General features: G+C 52.2%; 1 non-coding gene across 1 annotated transcript in view; it reads left to right on the plus strand.

Annotated features, from left to right (window-relative positions):
• The first annotated feature begins 3,799 nt into the window (after positions 1–3,799).
• The window catches only part of LOC124571427, a 1,910-nt gene continuing 709 nt past the window's right edge, over positions 3,800–5,000 (plus strand). The window contains exon 1 of the ribosomal RNA XR_006971857.1: positions 3,800–5,000. This exon is cut by the window's right edge and continues 709 nt beyond it. This is a non-coding gene — a ribosomal RNA (small subunit ribosomal RNA).

Consider the following 5,000-nt stretch of genomic DNA (forward strand, 5'->3'; position numbering starts at 1 on the left):
CGTACCGTAACCTAACCTATGTCGTACCGTAACCTAACCTATGTCGTACCGTAACCTAACCTATGTCGTACCGTAACCTAACCTATGTCGTACCGTAACCTAACCTATGTCGTACCGTAACCTAACCTATGTCGTACCGTAACCTAACCTATGTCGTACCTTAACCTAACCTATGTCGTACCTTAACCTAACCTATGTCGTACCTTAACCTAACCTATGTCGTACCTTAACCTAACCTATGTCGTACCTTAACCTAACCTATGTCGTACCTTAACCTAACCTATGTCGTACCTTAACCTAACCTATGTCGTACCTTAACCTAACCTATGTCGTACCTTAACCTAACCTATGTCGTACCTTAACCTAACCTATGTCGTACCTTAACCTAACCTATGTCGTACCTTAACCTAACCTATGTCGTACCTTAACCTAACCTATGTCGTACCTTAACCTAACCTATGTCGTACCTTAACCTAACCTATGTCGTACCTTAACCTAACCTATGTCGTACCTTAACCTAACCTATGTCGTACCTTAACCTAACCTATGTCGTACCTTAACCTAACCTATGTCGTACCTTAACCTAACCTATGTCGTACCTTAACCTAACCTATGTCGTACCTTAACCTAACCTATGTCGTACCTTAACCTAACCTATGTCGTACCTTAACCTAACCTATGTCGTACCTTAACCTAACCTATGTCGTACCTTAACCTAACCTATGTCGTACCTTAACCTAACCTATGTCGTACCTTAACCTAACCTATGTCGTACCTTAACCTAACCTATGTCGTACCTTAACCTAACCTATGTCGTACCTTAACCTAACCTATGTCGTACCTTAACCTAACCTGTATTGCGCCTTAACCTAACCTGTATTGCGCCTTAACCTAACCTGTATTGCGCCTTAACCTAACCTGTATTGCGCCTTAACGTAACCTGTATTGCGCCTTAACGTAACCTGTATTGCGCCTTAACGTAACCTGTATTGCGCCTTAACGTAACCTGTATTGCGCCTTAACGTAACCTGTATTGCGCCTTAACGTAACCTGTATTGCGCCTTAACGTAACCTGTATTGCGCCTTAACGTAACCTGTATTGCGCCTTAACGTAACCTGTATTGCGCCTTAACGTAACCTGTATTGCGCCTTAACGTAACCTGTATTGCGCCTTAACGTAACCTGTATTGCGCCTTAACGTAACCTGTATTGCGCCTTAACGTAACCTGTATTGCGCCTTAACGTAACCTGTATTGCGCCTTAACGTAACCTGTATTGCGCCTTAACGTAACCTGTATTGCGCCTTAACGTAACCTGTATTGCGCCTTAACGTAACCTGTATTGCGCCTTAACGTAACCTGTATTGCGCCTTAACGTAACCTGCATTGCGCCTTAACGTAACCTGCATTGCGCCTTAACGTAACCTGTATTGCGCCTTAACGTAACCTGTATTGCGCCTTAACGTAACCTGTATTGCGCCTTAACGTAACCTGTATTGCGCCTTAACGTAACCTGTATTGCGCCTTAACGTAACCTGTATTGCGCCTTAACGTAACCTGTATTGCGCCTTAACGTAACCGATATTGCGCCTTAACGTAACCTATATTGCGCCGTAACGTAACCTATATTGCGCCGTAACGTAACCCACATTGCCCCTTAACGTAACCCACATTGCCCCTTAACGTAACCCACATTGCCCCTTAACGTAACCCAACACACGTTGGGCCTTAACCCAACACACGTTGGGCCTTAACCCAACACACGTTGGGCCTTAACCCAACACACGTTGGGCCTTAACCCAACACACGTTGGGCCTTAACCCAACACACGTTGGGCCTTAACCCAACACACGTTGGGCCTTAACCCAACACACGTTGGGCCTTAACCCAACACACGTTGGGCCTTAACCCAACACACGTTGGGCCTTAACCCAACACACGTTGGGCCTTAACCCAACACACGTTGGGCCTTAACCCAACACACGTTGGGCCTTAACCCAACACACGTTGGGCCTTAACCCAACACACGTTGGGCCTTAACCCAACACACGTTGGGCCTTAACCCAACACACGTTGGGCCTTAACCTGCTCTGTAATTGTCATACGACGCGTTAAATTAGTGTAGTGTTGCCTAACTGCAACCCCCGCAATATAGTTTGCTACTCGCACTGCCCGGTCCCCAGTGTATCGCTTCATGTTAAACACCTTGCAGCTATACACTGTAATGTGGATGGCAGCAGGACGTACATGCTCAATGCCCTTTGCAGTTGTTCATTGGCATTTGCAGTTGTTCATTGGCATTCGCATGTGCGAAGCACTTAGCCTACGCTGTGGTACGGCCTGTGTCAACTGTCCGCTGATGTTGTACGTCCAAATCACACACTGTACTGCACATTGGTCCTCATGTACTGAATGATACATCGTGGTACATGTGACCGTACAACGACTGCGCCAACAACGGCGAACCATGCGGTCCAAATGTTGTGCACTCAGCTACGTGTCGTCTCCCTATAAGAGCTGGATTGCAGTGTGGTATGCCCTGGATGGCGATCAGCATGAGCCGTCTGTTGATGTAGTGGCGCGTGTTGTCAGACGTAGTCGTCTCTTCTCACACACCGTGATAGCATGGTGCACTGCGTTCCACATCTGCGACATGCGACAGAGGCCGGTTGACAGTCGTTCGCGCAATGGACATCGCATACGTACGGGGGCCACCTTCCACGTGTTCGCGAAGCGTGCACATGTTGTTGCGTGTATGTGGGCAGACATAGTGTGTCGTGACACCTGACACAGGCATGCAACAATCGTTGAATTTGCAAATGGCGATGGACGCCTACGTTTGCTGGTGACGTTATGCAAATGAACAACTGGTAAACCGTTGTGGTGCGGTTGTTCTCGCTAGAGGTGAATCAGTGATGGCGACGATCGGTTGAGCTACCAACCGGTTGTTCCAGCGATACCCACCATGCCCACGAACGTGAATGGCATCTGGGTGTGAAGCGATACGCGGCGGTGGCTGGGTGGGACCGTCCCCGGCCGGTGAGGGGGGGCCTCCCGGCGTGCTGGCCGCGCGGTGCGTGGGCGCACGCGCTACAGCCGGCTGGTGGGGGCGGCCAGTGGCAGGCGCGCCGGCCGACGGAGGCGGCAGGCGGCGCAGCTGCGCGCCGGCGCACCCTGCACGCGGCGCCGTGCGGCCAAAGTAGGTCCTCGCGGGCCCGGTGCGAAGCGCGGTGGACATCTGCAGTGTGCTGGTCCGATTGAGGACTGTGTGCGCTGAGGATGCGCCGCCGCCCGGCGCTCGGCGCCGCGACGCCGTCTGCTGCTCGGTCGCCTCTGCGGTTCTCGCAGGTGGTTTGTATCGCAGCTGTGCGGACGTGTTGGCGCGTGCGCTGTGCTGGGAGAGTTCGCTTCGGCACCCAAGTGGGGCTTTTGTCCTTCTGTGGCGCTGGCGTTGGAGCTGCCGGTCACCGTAGGTGGCGCGTGTTGTCTCCCGCCGGCAATGCCACGACAGCACGCTCCCGGGCCTCTGTCGGCAGCGGCAAGCTCAGTTGGGAGCACGGGTGGTCGCACCTAAAGCGTCTACTCGCCAAACTCCGGGCGATTGCGCCTCTCTCGAACCCGACCAAGTACTTAGGACGGCGCTGCGCGCCGCCGGGACCTGAGAGGGTTTCGAGGTGTATTGTGCAGGGGAGCTCAGCCTCCTCCTGTTTGCAGAATAATTGAGCGGACGCTTGCGTGTTCGCGCGGGCCCCCGGGACACACTCCCGGGCGGCCGGCTGCTCAGCTCTAGTTGACGCAGCTCCCTGGTTGATCCTGCCAGTAGTCATATGCTTGTCTCAAAGATTAAGCCATGCATGTCTCAGTACAAGCCGCATTAAGGTGAAACCGCGAATGGCTCATTAAATCAGTTATGGTTCCTTAGATCGTACCCACGTTACTTGGATAACTGTGGTAATTCTAGAGCTAATACATGCAAACAGAGTCCCGACCAGAGATGGAAGGGACGCTTTTATTAGATCAAAACCAATCGGTCGGCTCGTCCGGTCCGTTTGCCTTGGTGACTCTGAATAACTTTGGGCTGATCGCACGGTCCTCGTACCGGCGACGCATCTTTCAAATGTCTGCCTTATCAACTGTCGATGGTAGGTTCTGCGCCTACCATGGTTGTAACGGGTAACGGGGAATCAGGGTTCGATTCCGGAGAGGGAGCCTGAGAAACGGCTACCACATCCAAGGAAGGCAGCAGGCGCGCAAATTACCCACTCCCGGCACGGGGAGGTAGTGACGAAAAATAACGATACGGGACTCATCCGAGGCCCCGTAATCGGAATGAGTACACTTTAAATCCTTTAACGAGTATCTATTGGAGGGCAAGTCTGGTGCCAGCAGCCGCGGTAATTCCAGCTCCAATAGCGTATATTAAAGTTGTTGCGGTTAAAAAGCTCGTAGTTGGATTTGTGTCCCACGCTGTTGGTTCACCGCCCGTCGGTGTTTAACTGGCATGTATCGTGGGACGTCCTGCCGGTGGGGCGAGCCGAAGGCGTGCGACGCGCCTCGTGCGTGCTCGTGCGTCCCGAGGCGGACCCCGTTGCAATCCTACCAGGGTGCTCTTGAGTGAGTGTCTCGGTGGGCCGGCACGTTTACTTTGAACAAATTAGAGTGCTTAAAGCAGGCAAGCCCGCCTGAATACTGTGTGCATGGAATAATGGAATAGGACCTCGGTTCTATTTTGTTGGTTTTCGGAACCCGAGGTAATGATTAATAGGGACAGGCGGGGGCATTCGTATTGCGACGTTAGAGGTGAAATTCTTGGATCGTCGCAAGACGAACAGAAGCGAAAGCATTTGCCAAGTATGTTTTCATTAATCAAGAACGAAAGTTAGAGGTTCGAAGGCGATCAGATACCGCCCTAGTTCTAACCATAAACGATGCCAGCCAGCGATCCGCCGCAGTTCCTCCGATGACTCGGCGGGCAGCCTCCGGGAAACCAAAGCTTTTGGG

Source organism: Schistocerca americana, unplaced genomic scaffold (assembly GCF_021461395.2).
Source record: "Schistocerca americana isolate TAMUIC-IGC-003095 unplaced genomic scaffold, iqSchAmer2.1 HiC_scaffold_170, whole genome shotgun sequence".
NCBI classification, from domain to species: domain Eukaryota; kingdom Metazoa; phylum Arthropoda; class Insecta; order Orthoptera; family Acrididae; genus Schistocerca; species Schistocerca americana.